At 44.6% G+C, this 19,400-nt stretch overlaps 1 pseudogene across 1 annotated transcript; it reads left to right on the top strand.

The window, feature by feature from the left end:
- The first annotated feature begins 18,803 nt into the window (after window positions 1-18,803).
- Window positions 18,804-19,400, top strand: LOC311143100 (olfactory receptor 52N5-like; annotated as a pseudogene). The gene has a single exon. The product of its transcript is annotated as an olfactory receptor 52N5-like (transcript).

Raw genomic sequence — 19,400 nt, 5'->3', positions numbered from 1 at the left:
AGAGAGCACCAGACTCCGTTTTAAAATGTATTGAAAATAAAAAACAAAAATACCTTATTTACATAAGTATTCAGACCCTTTGCTATGAGACTCAAAATTGAGCTCAGGTGCATCCTGTTTCCTTTATTCGCCAAATACATTTGCATGTACTGGAATTGGACTCAGTGAAATGGTGCAGCCACAATAAACAGAATATACAGACAACATACAGTGTATAATATATACACACAAAATGTACACAAATCCACATGTGGTATGTACACTATGAACACTGTAAGCTAAAAACTACAAGCTACACTATGAACACTATAGTCTACATTATACTGTACATTATGTAGTAAGTAGCCTTGCACGAGCCTTGGCTTGTGCGAGCCGGAATGGCTCATAAGGCAGGAACCTATATCCTGTTTCTGTAGTGCGAGGCAGCTTGATGTACAAGTACACCCCCTGGACAGGACGCTAGTCTATCGCTGGGCCTTACCCCCAATCTATCTCCTTAATGCTGAGTGCCAAGCAGAAATGCACCAGGTACATTATGTAAGAGATGTATAAATAAAACAATTGGTCACACTTTATTTGGTAAGTCCATCTGTAGATGCTGTACAGATGGTCATACTATTAACAAATCTGTTGATAAGCAACTGCTTGCTAAGGTTACGTTTAGGGTTAGGGTAAGGTTTAGAATAAGGGTTAAGGTTAGAGTTAGGGCTAGGGTAAGGGTTACATTTAAGGTTAGGATAAGCATTAAGGTTAGGGTTAGGGTTAGTAGATAGTTGAAATGTTATTGATAGTCTGTAGAGCATCTACAGATGGACTATCCGAAGTGTTACTGTGCAAAGAGCAATGTTCAGTTCTAGGATGATAGTGCAGGGCGCATAGTCCGTGGATGAATAGTGCATCGAATGTGTGTTCCTTATCTAGATTATTCTCAGGATGATGGTACTGTATGCCACTTGGAGGATAAATCACATTTCACTGTTTGGGTGAGACCTGTAATTTCAACAGCCTTATAATGCTTGTGCGTAACTCTTTTGTGACAAATCCATAGATGACATGGTTGACTGCAGGGGGCACGATGACAAACAAGACACTGCAGAACCTCTTGATGTTTATTGGAGCTTACTACATCTGCCCTTGTCACTCTTCCTCATCAGACAGGCTGACAGGATCTTGATGTAGCAGAAACTGTTGATAGGGAAGGAGCCGATGCTGAGAATCCAAGTCATGCACAAACCTGGAAAGACATGAAAAATGATTACATAGAATGAAACTGAATAAGAATGATTTGGTAAGAAACAAAAACACCAATATGACATAACTGAGACATAACTTTCTGATCAGGTCACCTTGTGAGGAAAAACCCCTGGCCCTGAACAATATCTCTGTCTAACCCTCTTTTACACTAACTTGTCATAGATGTTGTTGAAAGGAGTTATTATTATTACTGGTTTTCTATATGGAGAGCATATTCAGCTGGGATCAATGTATGTACCTAATGTTCACGAAAATACCTTTATTGCAAAACTTGTGAATGATGTGGCCTCACTGGTGACACCATTCTAGGTTTTATGAGGAGACTATAATTGTCCATTGAACACACTGGTCGATCAAAAAAAATCCAGCCAGAAGGTATCTAGGAAAACTAAAGGTATACATAATATTTGTGATGATTTATGTTTGCATGAAGCCTGGAGGATTATGCATCCAAATGAGAAGGACTTCTATTTTCCAGGCTAGACACAGACTATATGAACATGGAAATAAGCCATGTCCACTCCTCTCAAGACTGGCAAAGAATAAAACTGCACCAGCCGCTATACCTTCATTAAAGGATCAATTGGGGGTGGAATGATTCACCACTAGGGAAATAAATACCATTATGATGGACTACTAGCTGTCACTCTACAGCTCAGACTCCAGCAATAATCTGGCTGACATGCAATCCTTTCTGGATAAACTATATCTCCCAACAATACTTGTGGGAGACAGAGAATTACTCTACAAGGAGATATCCAAAGAAAAAAATACAAGAGGCGATTAAAACCCTTAAAAATGGGAAATCCTCTGGACCTGATGGGTTTGGATTATAGTTTTACAAGAATTGTCAAGATTTCATAACGAAACCCCTTCTCAGAATGTATACAGACTCCTTTGACAGGGGCAAACCACTTTAAACCATGCTAATATTGTCTCATGCTTAAGAAAAATAAACCAGCTGAAGACTGCTCTAGCTATAGGCCTGTGTCCCTTATTAACGTGAACAGTAAGATCTTATCTAAGATCCTAGCTAGGAGACTAGAAAAATGGAATGCAGTCACACAATTTATTTTTGGGTAGAGGGACATTCCAGGGTTGCCCACTGTCACCTCTGTTATTTGCCTTGGTATTAGAGCCTCTGGCAGAGGCTATATACACACAGGAAGGTCTTACAGGTGTCAAGATTGGAAAACAAAATCACATTATATCTCTATATGTAGATGGCTCAGAGATTAACATTGCTCTAATTGGGCCAGTAATGACTCCTGATTCACATCTCCATGCTCATTAATCAGTATTATGACTGGTGACAGAAACTTAGTCAGCACAGAAGTGAAACATAACCCGATTCTTAATAGTACCTTTAAGATCTGGAGAGATATTCGGAAACACTGGGAAAAATTATTAATTTTCTGCTCTGACTCCCCTTATTAATAGCAACGTCTTTCCCCCTAGCATCTCTGATAACATTTTCCACCTCTGGTACCAAAAAGGTATACAATATCAGATATGTTTGATGGTGACCCGTTGCTGCCCCCCCCCCAATTCTTTGGGTATCTGCAAGTAAGACATTATATTGAATCCAAGATGGTGCTCCCCACAGAACCCAATACGAACCCTAGTGGACAATCTCCTGTTGAAAGCTGAAAGACCTAAACACTTTATTTCTTCATTTTATGCTGCTATACACTCTAATGTTGAAAGTAACTCAAGTGCTCTGATTAGGGCATGGGAAATGGAGGTGGAAGAGGCCCTGAATTCAAAATTGGACAAAGGCTATGCTCGAAGCAAGACAACTGTCCATCTGCATGGTGCAAGAGATGCAGTATAAGAATATGCAAAGGGTTCATAGGACTCCCATTATATGCAATACAATGAAGCAGAATTCTCTGATACCTGTTGTAAGTGTAATAAGGAAAAAGGCCATCTGTTTTGGACTTAATTACAATTAATTACAATATTCTGAGAAAATGTCAAAACGGAGCTGGAGGGCATGTTCATAGGTCCTATAAGAATGAACCCATGGCTATTTGTACTGGATGTCGTCGGGAAAAGACCCTCACTTAGCTTAGCACAGCTGAATCTTCTTAAAAAATTACTCATTGTGGCCCGCAAATGCATTCTCCTTAACTGGATAAAAGACCAGCCACCAACAATAAATCAGTGGTATTGTGAGATCTTTAAAGTGTTACCACTGGAGAAAATGGCTGCTATATTTAGGAACAGGGAAGGAGATGTCTATACAATATGGGACCCCTTTTTGCTATCTCTTCCCCCTAACCTTGTAGATACCCTAAGAAGTGTCAATATAAAAATGATAATAATCTATGGGTCAACTGGACCCTGGTCGCTTTATTGTATAAAATAAGTATTTTGTCGTATAGCCCTCTTTTAAGAAGCAGACCACCATAGTCCCCGTGCCCAAGAACTCTAAGATAACCTGCCTAAATGACTACCGACCCGTAGCACTGACGTCTGTAGCCATGAAGTGCTTTGAAAGACTGGTCATGGCTCACATCAACAGCATAATCCCAGAAACCCTAGACCCACTCCAATTTGCATACCGCCCCAACAGATCCACAGATGATGCAATCTCTATCGCACTCCACACTGCCCTTTCCCACCTGGACAAGAAGAACACCTACGTGAGAATGCTATTCATTGACTACAGCTCAGCATTCAACACCATAGTGCCCTCTAAGCTCATCACTAAGCTAAGGATCCTGGGACTAAACACCTCCCTCTGCAACTGGATCCTGGACTTCCTGACGGGCCGCCCCCAGGTGGTAAGGGTAGGTAACAACACATCTGCCACACTGATCCTCAACACGGGGGCCCCTCAGGGGTGCGTGCTCAGTCCCCTCCTGTACTCTCTGTTCACCCATGACTGCATGGCCAGGCACGACTCCAACACCATCATTAAGTTTGCCGACGACACAACAGTGGTAGGCCTGATCACAGACAACGATGAGACAGCCTATAGGGAGGAGGTCAGAGATCTGACCGTGTGGTGCCAGGACAACAACCTCTCCCTCAACGTGACCAAGACAAAGGAGATGATTGTGGACTACAGGAAAAAAAAGAGGACTGAGCACGCCCCCATTCTCATCGACGGGGCTGTAGTGGAACAGGTTGAGAGCTTCAAGTTCCTTGGTGTCCACATCACCAACGAACTATCATGGTTCAAACACACCAAGACAGTCGTGAAGAGGGCACGACAAAGCCTATTCCCCCTCAGGAGACTAAAAAGATTTGGCATGGGTCCTCAGATCCTCAAAAAATTCTACAGCTGCACCATCGAGAGCATCCTGACTGGTTGCATCACCGCCTGGTATGGCAACTGCTTGGCCTCTGACCGCAAGGCACTACAGAGGGTAGTGCGTACGGCCCAGTACATCACTGGGGCAAAGCTCCCTGCCATCCAGGACCTCTATACCAGGCGGTGTCAGAGGAAGGCCCTCAAAATTGTCAAAGACTCCAGCCACCCTAGTCATAGACTGTTCTCTCTGCTACCGCACGGCAAGCGGTACCGGAGTGCCAAGTCTAGGTCCAAAAGACTTCTCAACAGCTTCTACCCCCAAGCCATAAGACTCCTGAACAGCTAATCATGGCTACCCGGACTATTTGCACTGCCCCCCCACCCCATCCTTTTTACGCTGCTGCTACTCTGTTAAGTATTTATGCATAGTCACTTTAACTCTACCCACATGTACATAAAATTTGATTTGATTTGATTTGATTTGATTATACTCTGTTATGGGTATTTTACACACTACAGCCACACATTTTGTGACAATGAAATTAAGAAAGGCATGTAAGGAAAAAATTATAATAATGTTAATGAAATTAATGAGAACTTATTTTTAAAGTAATTAAAAATTAAGAGCAGAGAACTGAAAGGGAATGTATAATTCTTATTGCTTTTGCATGTTTTAGTTTTTGTGTTTGTTGGTTATGCTATGTTTTATGTTACCTTGTTTCATTAAAAATTAAAATGTATGTACATACAGTTGGGAGAACAAGTATTTGATACACTGCCGATTTTGCAGGTTTTCCTACTTACAAAGCATGTAGAGGTCTGTAATTTTTATCATAGGTACACTTCAACTGTGAGAGACGGAATCTAAAACAAAAATCCAGAAAATCACATTGTATGATTTTTAAGTAATTAATTTGCATTTTATTGCATGACATAAGTATTTGATACATCAGAAAAGCAGAACATAATATTTGGTACAGAAACCTTTGTTTGCAATTACAGAGATCATACGTTTCCTGTAGGTCTTGACCAGGTTTGCACACACTGCAGCAGGGATTTTGGCCCACTCCTCCATACAGACCTTCTCCAGATCTTTCAGGTTTCGGGGCTGCGCTGGGCAATACGGACTTTCAGCTCCCTCCAAAGATGTTCTATTGGGTTCAGGTCTGGAGACTGGCTAGGCCACTCCAGGACCTTGAGATGCTTCTTACGGAGCCACTCCTTAGTTGCCCTGGCTGTGTGTTTCAGGTCGTTGTCATGCTGGAAGACCCAGCCACGACCCATCTTCAATGCTCTTACTGAGGGAAGGAGGTTGTTGGCCAAGATCTCGCGATACATGGCCCCATTCATCCTCCCCTCAATATGGTGCAGTCGTCCTGTCCCCTTTGCAGAAAAGCATCCCCAAAGAATGATGTTTCCACCTCCATGCTTCACGGTTGGGATGGTGTTCTTGGGGTTGTACTCATCCTTCTTCTTCCTCCAAACACGGCGAGTGGAGTTTAGACCAAAAATATATATTTTTGTCTCATCTGACCACATGACCTTCTCCCATTCCTCCTCTGGATCATCCAGATGGTCATTGGCAAACTTCAGACGGGCCTGGACATGCGCTGACTTGAGCAGGGGGACCTTGCGTGCGCTGCAGGATTTTAATCCATGACGGTGTAGTGTGTTACTAATGGTTTTCTTTGAGACTGTGGTCCCAGCTCTCTTCAGGTCATTGACCAGGTCCTGCCGTGTAGTTCTGGGCTGATCCCTCACCTTCCTCATGATCATTGATGCCCCACGAGGTGAGATCTTGCATGGAGCCCCAGACCGAGGGTGATTGACCGTCATCTTGAACTTCTTCCATTTTCTAATAATTGCGCCAACAGTTGTTGCCTTCTCACCAAGCTGCTTGTCTATTGTCCTGTAGCCCATCCCAGCCTTGTGCAGGTCTACAATTTTATCCCTGATGTCCTTACACAGCTCTCTGGTCTTGGCCATTGTGGAGAGGTTGGAGTCTGTTTGATTGAGTGTGTGGACAGGTGTCTTTTATACAGGTAACGAGTTCAAACAGGTGCAGTTAATACAGGTAATGAGTGGAGAACAGAAGGGCTTCTTAAAGAAAAACTAACAGGTCTGTGAGAGCTGGAATTCTTACTGGTTGGTAGGTGATCAAATACTTATGTCATGCAATAAAATGCAAATGAATTACTTAAAAATCATACAATGTGATTTTCTGGATTTTTGTTTTAGATTCCGTCTCTCACAGTTGAAGTGTACCTATGATAAAAATTACAGACCTCTACATGCTTTGTAAGTAGGAAAACCTGCAAAATCGGCAGTGTATCAAATACTTCTTCTCCCCACTGTATATACAATTTGTTTATGATGTTGACCTGAAACAAGAAAAATTATATAATAATAATAAAATATATTATATATATATATATATATATATATATATATATATATATATATATATATATATATATATATATCTAACCACAAAGACCAGGGAGATTTTTCAATGCCTCGCAAAGGGCACCTATTGGTAGATGGGTAAAAAAGCAAACATTGAATATCCCTTTGGGCATGGTGAAGTTATTAATTACACATTGGATGGTGTATCAATACACCCAGTCGCTACAAAGATACACGCCTTCTTCCTAACTCAATTGCCGGAGAGGAAGGAAAACACTCATGGATTTCACCATGAGGCCAATAGTGACTTTAAAACAGTTACAGAGTTTAATGGTTGTGAAAGGAGAAAACTGAGGATGGATCAACAACATTGTAGTTACTCCTCAATATTACCCTAATTGACAGAGTGAAAAGAAGGAAGCCTGTACAGAATAAAGATATTCCAAAACATGCATTCTGTTTGCAACAATTGCACTAAAGTAATACTTCAAGAAATGTGGCAAAGCAATTAACTTTTTTTCCTGAATACAGAGTGTTATCTTTGGGGCAAATCCAACGCAAAACAAATCCAACGCAAAACATTACTTGTTTACTTGTCCCGATGCGATACCATGGACATATAACCACGTTGCATGATTTATGAATGGCAAAGGGATATAGTGTGTTACTACTTTTTTTCGTGGTAACACAGGAGGTAAGCTTGGCTTCTTATATGGTGTCGAGTAAAGCTTAAACCATGTATTTAGATTGTAGGTAGATATTGTAGTTAGGTATTGTAGGTAGTTTATCTAGGTAGTTAGTAGCTACTGTACTCGAAATGTAGCTAGCTTGTTGCTATCTGGATAGCTAACTAAACAAAAGCTGGAACGACCTAGCTGTAATATTTGGAGACGCTTTCTCTCTGTTGGGACAGACGCAAACTGGCTGAATCGATTCAGTGGCTAGCTTTGCACTTAACTGGCTAACAGTAGCTACTAAGGGTAAGTTATAACCTACATTTATTTTTGTTTTGTTTTTACATACTGGTAACAAGAGTCATTCAAGGGAATTCGGGACATGGGTGACTAGTTAACGTTAGCTTGGCTCTCTCTGTGTAATTCGTGCCGTCGGAGGAGGGGTGGTTTGTTTGCAGAGAGCAATGGCTAGCTAGTATGCTAACTATTCTAGCTAACTAACTGGCTGAATAAGTTGACGACATACTCACTCAAACTGTCAAAACTAACCCAAAACTTTACACAACGTTAGACACGGACATGAATGATCTGTTCGGCGTGTTAACACACTGGTTTGTTGTAACCGAGTATTGGTGCTAAACCGTGTTATTGGAGGATGGCATGCTAGTTGGCTATGGCATCATAGGATTCAGTGCCCTGGACGGTTTTCACTGAAGAATACTGCCCCAAGTTAGCTAGATAAATAAACTAAGTTAGAGTCTATTCCTAGAAAACATTGAACCGCTGTAGTTTACAACAATTTTAACTTCTAAAGTGGAAGTTGGGAGAGTTATATTTGAGTGTTTCAGTGAAACGTAAGTGAGGGAGGCCCCGCTCTCTCGCTTTCCCAGATGTTTAGTTCATTTCATTCCGATCTCCTTTGCATTATTGTAGCCTTTTTCTGTAGCCTGTCAACTATGTGTCTGTCTATCCCTGTTCTCTCCTCTCTGCACAGGCCATACAAACGCTTCACACCGCGTGGCTGCTGCCACTCTAATCTGGTGGTCCGTGCGCGCACGACCCACGTGGAGTTCCAGGTCTCCGGCAGCCTCTGGAACTGCCATTCTGCAGCCAACAAGGCAGAGTTCATCTCAGCCTATGCTACCCTCCAGTCACTCCGATGGTAATGTGCCGTCGCAACCTTCGCTCTCTCTCCCGCTACTCTCTCCTCTTCCATCCTATCATCTCTTCCCTCTGCTAAATCCTTCTCCCTCCGATCTCCTGATTCTGCCTCCTCAACCCTCCTCTCCTCCCTTTCTGCATCTTTTGACTCTCTTTGTCCCCTATCCTCCCGGCCGGCTCGGTCCTCCCCTCCTGCTCCGTGGCTTGACGACTCATTGTGAGCTCACAGAAGAGGGCTCCGGGCTGCCGAGCGGAAATGGAGGAAAACTAGACTCCCTGCGGATCTGTCATCTTTTCACTCCCTCCTCTCTACATTCTCTTCCTCTGTTTCCGCTGCTAAAGCAACTTTCTACCACTCTAAATTTCAAGCCTCTGCCTCTAACCCTAGGAAGCTCTTTGCCACCTTCTCCTCCCTGCTGAATCCCCCTCCTCCTCCCCCTCCCTCATCCCTCTCTGTGGACGACTTTGTCGACATCCGATCCTCATTTATTAAGTCAAATAACACCGCTGGTCCTGCTCACACTGCCCTACCCTATGCTTTGACTTCTTTCTCCCCTCTCTCTCCAGATGAAATCTTGAGACTTGTGACGGCCGGCCGCCCAACAACCTGCCCGCTTGACCCTATCCCCTCCTCTCTTCTCCAGACCATTTCCGGAGACCTTCTCCCTTACCTCACCTCGCTCATCAACTCATCCTTGACCGCTGGCCATGTCCCTTCCGTCTTCAAGAGAGCGAGAGTTGCACCCCTCCTCAAAAAACCTACACTCGACAACTACAGACCAGTATCCCTTCTTTCTTTTCTCTCCAAAACACTTGAGCGTGCCGTCTCTAGCCAACTCTCCTGCTATCTCTCTCAGAATGACCTTCTTGATCCAAACCAGTCAGGTTTCAAGACTGGTCATTCAACTGTGACTGCTCTTCTCTGTCACGGATGCTCTCCGCACTGCTAAAGCTAACTCTCTCTCCTCTGCTCTTATCCTTCTAGACCTATCCGCTGCCTTTGATACTGTGAACCATCAGATCCTCCTCTCCACCCTCTCTGAGTTGGGCATCTCCGGCGCTGCTCACTCTTGGATTGCATCCTACCTGACAGGTCGCTCCTACCAGGTGGCGTGGCGAGAATCTGTCTCCGCACCACGTGCTCTCACAACTGGTGTCCCCCAGGGCTCAGTTCTAGGCCCTCTCCTATTCTCTCTATACACCAAGTCACTTGGCTCTGTCATATCCTCACATGGTCTCTCCTATCATTGCTAGATGACACACAATTCATTTTCTCCTTTCCCTACGGAGCTATGAGGGGAACGGCACCTCCTTACCTTCAGGCTATGATCAGTCCCTACACCCAAATGAGGGCACTACGTTCAATCACCTCTGGCCTGCTAGCTCCCCTACCTCTACGGAAGCACAGTTCCCGTTCAGCCCAGTCAAAGCTATTCGCTGCTCTGGCACCCCAATGGTGGAACAAGCTCCTCCACGACGCCAGAACAGCGGAGTCACTGACCAACTTCCGGAGACACTTGAAACCCTACCTCTTTAAGGAATACCTGGAATAGTATAAAGTAATCCTTCTTCCCCCACCCTCCATAAAAAATAAATTTTAAAAAAGGTGGTTGTCCCACTGGCTATCATAAGTTGAGTGAACCAATTTGTAAGTCGCTCTGGATAAGAGCGTCGGCTAAATTATGGAAATATAAATGTAAAATTACTGAGTTCCATTCTCCATATTTTCAAGCATAGTGGTGGCTGCATCATGTTATGGGCATGCTTGTCATCAGCAAGGACTGGAGTTTCTTTTGGATAAAAATAAACAGAATAGAGTTAAGCACAGGCAAAATCCCAGAGGAAAACCTGGTTCAGTCTGCTTTCGAACAGACACTGAGAGAGAAATTCACCTTTCAGCAGGACAATAACCTAAAACACAAGGCCAAATATACACTGGAGTTGCTTACCAAGACGACATTTGATGTTCCTAAGTGGCTTAGTTTCCCTTTTCACTTAAATTGGCTTGAGAATCTATGGCAAGAACTTGAAAATGGCTGTCTAGCAATGATCAACAACCAATTTGTCAGAGCTTTAAGAATTTTTTAAAGAATAATGTTCAAATATTGTACAATCCAGGTGTGCAAAGCTCATAGAGACTTAGCCAGAAAAAATCCCAGCTGTAATCACTGCCAAAGTTTATTCAAACATGTATTGACTCAGTGGGTTGAATACTTATCTAATCAAGATACAGTATACAGTGGGGGAAAAAAGTATTTAGTCAGCCACCAATTGTGCAAGTTCTCCCACTTAAAAAGATGAGAGAGGCCTGTAATTTTCATCATAGGTACACGTCAACTATGACAGACAAATTGAGATTTTTTTTCTCCAGAAAATCACATTGTAGGATTTTTAATTAATTAATTTGCAAATTATGGTGGAAAATAAGTATTTGGTCACCTACAAACAAGCAAGATTTCTGGCTCTCACAGACCTGTAACTTCTTCTTTAAGAGGCTCCTCTGTCCTCCACTCGTTACCTGTATTAATGGCACCTGTTTGAACTTGTTATCAGTATAAAAGACACCTGTCCACAACCTCAAACAGTCACACTCCAAACTCCACTATGGCCAAGACCAAAGAGCTGTCAAAGGACACCAGAAACAAAATTGTAGACCTGCACCAGGCTGGGAAGACTGAATCTGCAATAGGTAAGCAGCTTGGTTTGAAGAAATCAACTGTGGGAGCAATTATTAGGAAATGGAAGACATACAAGACCACTGATAATCTCCCTCGATCTGGGGCTCCACGCAAGATCTCACCCCGTGGGGTCAAAATGATCACAAGAACGGTGAGCAAAAATCCCAGAACCACACAGGGGGACCTAGTGAATGACCTGCAGAGAGCTGGGACCAAAGTAACAAAGCCTACCATCAGTAACACACTACGCCGCCAGGGACTCAAATCCTGCAGTGCGAGACGTGTCCCCCTGCTTAAGCCAGTACATGTCCAGGCCTGTCTGAAGATTGCTAGAGTGCATTTGGATGATCCAGAAGAGGATTGGGAGAATGTCATATGGTCAGATGAAACCCAAATATAACTTTTTGGTAAAAACTCAACTCGTCGTGTTTGGAGGACAAAGAATGCTGAGTTGCATCCAAAGAACACCATACCTACTGTGAAGCATGGGGGTGGAAACCCCATGCTTTGGGGCTGTTTTTCTGCAAAGGGACCAGGACGACTGATCCGTGTAAAGGAAAGAATGAATGGGGCCATGTATCGTGAGATTTTGAGTGAAAACCTCCTTCCATCAGCAAGGGCATTGAAGATGAAACGTGGCTGGGTCTTTCAGCATGACAATGATCCCAAACACACCGCCCGGGCAACGAAGGAGTGGCTTCGTAAGAAGCATTTCAAGGTCCTGGAGTGGCCTAGCCAGTCTCCAGATCTCAACCCCATAGAAATCTTTGGAGGGAGTTGAAAGTCCGTGTTGCCCAGCGACAGCCCCAAAACATCATTGCTCTAGAGGAGATCTGCATGGAGGAATGGGCCAAAATACCAGCAACAGTGTGTGAAAACCTTGTGAAGACTTACAGAAAACGTTTGACCTGTGTCATTGCCAACAAAGGGTATATAACAAAGTATTGAGAAACTTTTGTTATTGACCAAATACTTATATTCCACCATCATTTGCAAATAAATTCATTAAAAATCCTACAATGTGATTTTCTGGATTTTTTTTCCTCATTTTGTCTGTCATAGTTGACATGTACCTATGATGAAAATTACAGGCCTCTCTCATCTTTTTAAGTGGGAGAACTTGCACAATTGGTGGCTGACTAAATACTTTTTCCCCCCACTGTAGGTGAGATATCGACACCAGGTTCATCTACATATTGAGAACTGAGGGACCAGGAAAAAAGCAAGGTGCTGATGACAGATTTTCAGTGTTTTTCTGATTTTCAAACTTCTATTTGAAGGTTTTATTTGTTCTCATGGTGCTATGTTGTTTCACTATCCTTAGTTTAATGTAATTATTATAAGTCACTCTGGATAAGAGTTTATATATGCTAAATGAAGTAAAGTAAAATGTATGTCTTTTTACTTTTATTTTAGATGAGTTTCATGTATTTATAAGGTAGTAAGTGTATGTGTGTAACGCTAAAGCTCTGTTAGAGGACGATTTTAGTGTTATACGCAAACTGGTCTCAGGTGTAATTTGCATTTTTTTTTATCCTCATAAATATCCTTGATGTTATGATTATGGCTGAGATAGTGGTCATTGATATGCAGTGAACTTCCACTCCCCATTCCTTCAGCCTGGGTACCAGTCTGTTTCTGCTTCAGGCATTATGCATTATGTTGTTACCTGTGGCCTGGTGCAGTCACAATAACCTGGAGCTGAACACTCTCAAAACCGTGGAGTTGGTGATTGACTTCAGGAAGCGTCCCTCACGACCTCTCCCTCTTGAAATCAATGGCTCAGCTGTAAGCATAGTTGTGAGACATTTTAATTCCTGGGGACCATCATCTCCCACAACCTCAAGTGGGAGGACAACATCACAGCCATCACCAAGAAGGTACACCAGCGGATGTACTTGCATCAGCTGAAGAAATTAAAACTCTCATGGACAATTCTGATTCAATTCTACACTACAAACATCGAGTCCATCCTCACCTCCTCAATCACTGTGTGCTTCAGGAATGCGTCTGCCTGGTCCAAGGGCAAACTGCAACAGATTGTCCGGTCTGCTGAGAGGGTCATCGGCTGCCACCTACCCTCCATCGAGGTCCTGCATGACTTCAGGGCAAGGAAGCGTGCAGGAAAGATCATTGCCGCCCCCTTCCATCACGGACACCCCCTCTTCCAAAGACTCGCCTCTGGCAAACAGTTTATGTGAATCACGACCAAAACCTCCCGCCACCTGAACAGCTTCTTCCCTCACACCATGGCCCCCACCAACCGGCCACCTGGTCCACAATGATCTTCTCACCCACGGACTATGCACCCTGCACCAGTGGTGTAAAGTATTTAAGTAAAAATACTTGAAAGTCGTTTTTTTGGGGTATCTGTACTTTAGTATTTATATTTTTCCAACTTTTACTTCATTACATTCCTAAAGAAAATAATGTACTTTTTACTCCATACATTTTCCCAGACACCCAAAATTACTTGTTACATTTTGAAAGGGATGAAAGTTTCCCCTGTGCCTGTTTCGTTGATCGCTAGTTGAGCGCATTTGTGTATCTAGGAATAAACTCTGTATTCGGTGATTACCCTCCTGCGCCTGACTCCTTCCCATCATACTCATCACAGAATCACCCACACGTTATGGAGTCAGCGGGAGAAGAGCGCATGCCTGGAGTCGTGGCATGGGTCCAAGAGCATTCCACGATGCTGGCCAGCTTGGGGGAAGCGATGGATCGGGTTCTTCAGGTCGTCCAACGCCTGGAGAGGAGAGTACCCGATCTGTCTAGACCAGCTGGCCAACCGGATCCAGCCACCTACACCCCAGCACCCGGAGGGATCCAGATATCCCGACCACGGGCGTTTGATGGGACTGCAGCGCTGTGCCAGGGATTCCTCCTCCAAATGGAGCTGTACTTTTCCAGCATCAGGCCGACGCCATCGGAGCGGGAGAAGTTGTCTGTCCTCGTTTCCTGCCTCTGTGGGAAAGCCCTGGAGTGGGCCAACGCGGTGTGGAACGAGGGAGGAGCCGCGTTGGAGGACTACGGGGAGTTCGCTCGCCGGCTGGTCCACCTGAGGCAGGGGACGAGGACTGCGCAGGACTTCGAGTTGGAGTTTCGGATGCTGGCAGCGGGGTCCGGGTGGAATGAGCAGGCCCTGATGGACCATTTCCGGTGCCATCTGCGGGAGGACGTCCGACGGGAACTAGCCTGCCGGGACACCATATTGTCCTTCAATAAACTGGTGGACATGGTCATTCGTTTGGACAACCTGCCAGCAGCCAGATGACGTCCTGGTAGGGGTCTGCCCGTTTCCACCCCGGACGACTTGGATCCCGAGCCGATGGAGCTGGGTGGAGCCGCCGGCCGAGAGAGCGGAGGAGGACAGCGACAGTGCCACTCTGGTAGCACGAAGGGACAGTACACCACACGTCGTAGTCAACGTTCTTTTGGGCCTGGAGGCGGCAGGCAGGGCACTCATGCATCACCTCAGGTATCGAACACCCACACTTCCCCAGTGTAAGGCGCTAGTCGATTCAGGCGCAGCTGGTAACTTTATGGACAGGGCATTCGCACGCCGTCGAGGCATTTAATTGGTTCCCCTATCCATTCCACTCCCCATCAGAGCACTCGATAGTCGACCATTAGGGTCCGGGTTTGTTACGGAAGTCACTATACCAGTCACCATGATCACCCAGGAGACACATTATGAGCAGGTTATTTCTTTGATTACTGAGTCTCCTGCTTTCCCTGTGGTATTAGGTATCCCTTGGCTAGCACTCCACAACCCCACCTTCTCATGGCCGCAGAGGGCTCTCACGGGTGGTCGCGAGAATGTCAGGGTAGGTGTCTAGATGTTTCCGTTGTGCAATCACGGTGGAAAGTCCAGACGGTACCTCCACAGTGCGCATTCCCCCCAAATACCTAGATTTGGCGCACGCGTTTTTAAAGACGTGTGCGACTAAATTACCACCTCATCGGGCGGGGGATTGCACGATAAACCTTCGGGTAGACGCTGTACCTCCCAGGAGTCATGTGTACCCCCTGTCGCAGGCTGAAACGAAGGCTATGGAAACATACGTCTCCGAGTCCCTGGGCCAGGGGTATATACGTCCCTCCACTTCACCCGCCTCCTCGAGTTTCTTCTTTGTAAAGAAGAAAGACTGCGGTCTGCGCCCGTGCATTGATTATCGATCACTGAACAAGGAGACGATTAGATTTAGTTATCCTCTCCCCCTCATTCCTTCAGTGATTGAGTCAATGCATTGGGCGTGCTTCTTCACTAAGCTAGATCTCAGGAGTGCATACAACCTGGTGCGTGTTCGGGAGGGGGATGAGTGGAAGACAGCATTCAGCACAACCACGGGGCATTATGAATACCTGGTGATGCCCTACGGTTTGATGAATGATCCATCCGTCTTCCAGTCCTTTGTGAATGAGGTGTTTCGGGACATGCTTGGTCGCGGTGTGGTGGTCTACATCGCTACTCGCGTTCGAGCATGTGTCCCTGGTTCGCAAAGTGCTGGCCCGACTGTTGGAAAATTACCTTTACACCAAGGCAGAGAAGTGTATGTTTTTCCAGCAGTCCGTCTCCTTCCTCGGATACCGCATTACCACCTCAGGTGTGGAGATGGAGGGCGATCACATTTTAGCCATGAGTAATTGGCCGACTCCAACCACGGTTAAGGAGGTGCAGCGCTTCCTTGGCTTTGCCAACTACTATCGGAGGTTTATCCGGGGCTTTGGCAAGTTTGCAGCTCCTGTTACATCCCTGTTGAAGGGTGGGCCGTCCCGGCTCCGCTGTTCTGCTGAGGCTGACCTGGCCTTCAGGAGACTGCGGGTCTGTTCACCTCAGGTCTGGTACTGGCCCACCCCGATCCATCACTACCGTTCGTAGTGGAGGTGGATGCGTCCGAGGTAGCGATAGGCGCTGTCCTGTCCCAACGCTCAGGCACGCCACCCAAGCTCCGCCCCTGTGCCTTCTTCTCTAAGAAGCTCAGCCCTGTGGAGCAGAACTACGACATTGGTGATCAGGAGCTGTTGGCTGTTGTCCAAGCTTTGACAGTGTGCAGTGTGGATGCACTGGCTCGAGGGGGCGAAACTCCCTTTCCTAGTCTGGACGGACCACCGTAACCTGGAGTACATCCGGGCAGCGAGGAGGCTGAATCCTCGCCAGGCCAGGTGGGCCCTATTCTTCACCCGGTTTGATTTTACTCTGTCATACATTCCGTGTACGAAGAACGTGAAGGCAGACATTTATTTGGCCTGCAATTTCTGAGGCTGGTAACTCTAATGAACTTATCCTCTGCAGCAGAGGTAACTCTGGGTCTTCCATTCCTGTGGCGGTCCTCATGAGAGCCTGTTTCATCATAGCGCTTGATGGTTTTGCGACTGCACTTGAAGACACGTTCAAAGTTCTTGAAATGTTCAGTATTGACTGACCTTCATGTCTTAAAGTAATGATGGACTGTTGTTTCTCTTTGCTTATTTGAGCTGTTCTTGCCGTAATATGGACTTGGTATTTTACCAAATAGAGCTATCTTCTGTATACCCCCCTACCTTGTCACAACACAACTGATTTGCTCAAACGCATTAAGAAGGAAATACATTCCACAAATTAACTTTTAAGAAGGCACACCTGTTAATTGAAATTTATTCCAGATTATTACCTCATGAAGCTGGTTGAGAGAAAGTCAAGAGTGTGTAAAGCTGTCATCAAGGCAAAGGGTGGCTATTTGAAGAATCTCAAATATAAAATATATTTTGATTTGTTTAACACTTTTTTGGTTACTACATGATTCCATATGTGTTATTTCATAGTTTTGATGTCTTCAATATTATTCTACAATGTAAAAAATAGTAAAATAGATAAATAAAAACCCTTGAATGAGTAGGAGTGTCCAAACTTTTGACTGGTAGTGTACATTGCAAAATGTTGATTTTGTGGTCAAATAACTATTTATTTGTGGATTTTGATTAGTGCTTAGGGTTAGGGTCTCGCTGGAATATCCACTTGTGGCTAAGTGTTAGCCTCCTGGCAGAGTCAAGCAGGTTTTTGACTAAAATGTCCTGGTACTTGGTAAAAGTTAATGATGCCGTTGACCTTATCAAGGGCCACATGACGAGTGGAATCAAAATAGACCCAAAACATCAAAGATCCACCAGCATATTTTACCGTAGGTCTGAGATATTTTTCTGCATATGCTTCTGTTTTTCAACGGCAAACCCACCACTGGTGTACGTGGCCAAAGATATCTATTTTCATGTCATCTGACCATATTACCGCCTGGAGTTTGATTAACGGCAATGGCACTTGGATTGGAACCGCTGCTATGGTCAGATGACATGAAAATTGAGCTCTTTGGCCACGCATACCAGTGGTGGGTTTGGCATAAGAAATCGGATGCATATGCAAAGAACCTCATACCTACTGTAAAATATGGTGGTGGATCTTTTATGTCTTTTTTACATATTTGCCTGTATATACTGGCACTGGGCCAGCGCGTTAATGTTGAACCCTGGCAGGTTAGGGTTATAGACTGTAGGTGAGCTACTGTACCTGAGAGATGAGACAAACTTAGAGCCTGTTGATTTGCAACGGTTTTCCCACAGAGTGCTGTGACAGAACCAAAGGTTCACCCCAGTGTTAGAGATACCACCCCGTACATAATTAAAGTTGGTGGTATTATTTTTCTGGCCTCAGTTGAGTGCCGGTGTTTCAGACAGGGTGAACTGGACACAGAGGAACCTACTGAATAACTTCTCACTCTCTCTCTGTCAATGGTATGAGATGTTGGAATAAAGCCTATTTGTTTATGTAGCAGGGGTAATATACTAAATTAAAGGAGAGATTTTTCATTAGCCATTTATTTTTCTTCAGTTTGACTAAGTCATTCCTGTTTTAAATTAAATTGGCGGCAGTGTCGGGATTTGATTATAATATCATTTCTTTTTTGATTGATTGGAACTGTATCTTATGTGTTTTCTATTAATTATCTTCTCTCTTTCAGGTCTCTCCGCCCCTCAGATGGAGAACCATACTGTACATACAACAAGCATTTTCTCCTCCTGGAGGGGTTAAAGGTCACCCACCAGTCCACCTACCCTGTCTTCATCATCCTCCTCGTTATCTACATCTTCTCAATGGTGGCCAACATCGGCCTCGCAGTGGTGATCTCCATGAAGAGGAGCCTGCATCAACCCATGTAAATCCTCCTTTGCAACATGTATTTTAACGATGCTTTCAGTATCACCACCTTCATACCTCGAGTGCTGAGTGACATTTTCAAAGTAAGTGCAGAAAGATATATTACCTTAGTTAAGTGTGCCATACAAGCGTTCTGCGGTCACATGTTTAGTACGACCGGACATACAATAATAATGATCATGGCGTTTGACAGGTATATGGCCATCTGCAACCCTTTGCGATACGCCACCATCATGAACAACAAAATGCTGGTAAAACTGTGTGTGTTTGGCTGGGGATGGCCTTTCTCTTTGTGACGGTCCTTATAGGTCTCTCTGTCCGCTTATCACGCTGCCGGTCAAACGTTTTCAACCCTTTCTGCGACAACGCCTCGTTATTCAAGCTCTCCTGTGAGAATGTGTTTATAAATTACATATACGGACTCTTTTTTCACTGCGCTCTTTCTTAGCGCTTCCATTGTGAGTGTGGCTCTGACATACATTAGGATCACCATTGTTTGTGTGAGGAGTAAGAGCAAGTCGCTAAACAGGAAAGCCCTGCACACCTGTTTCACACACCTGGCTGCATACCTCATTATGCTGATGACAGGTTTCATCATTGTCTTTCTTCATCGGTACCCACAGTGGTCAAACCACAGGAAAGTGGCGTCCATTATATTTCCCCTGGTTCCTGCTTGTCTTAACCCAATTATCTATGGGCTGCAGTCCAAAGAGATTCACAAAGTGGTAAATAATATGTTCCAGTCTAAGATTATGTCTCTTCGATTGTAA

This window comes from Coregonus lavaretus (genome assembly GCF_964263955.1).
Source record: "Coregonus lavaretus genome assembly, chromosome: 15".
Classification (NCBI taxonomy): domain Eukaryota; kingdom Metazoa; phylum Chordata; class Actinopteri; order Salmoniformes; family Salmonidae; genus Coregonus; species Coregonus lavaretus.
Note: the sequence above shows the minus strand (reverse complement) of the source record. Positions and strands in the feature narration are given on the sequence as shown.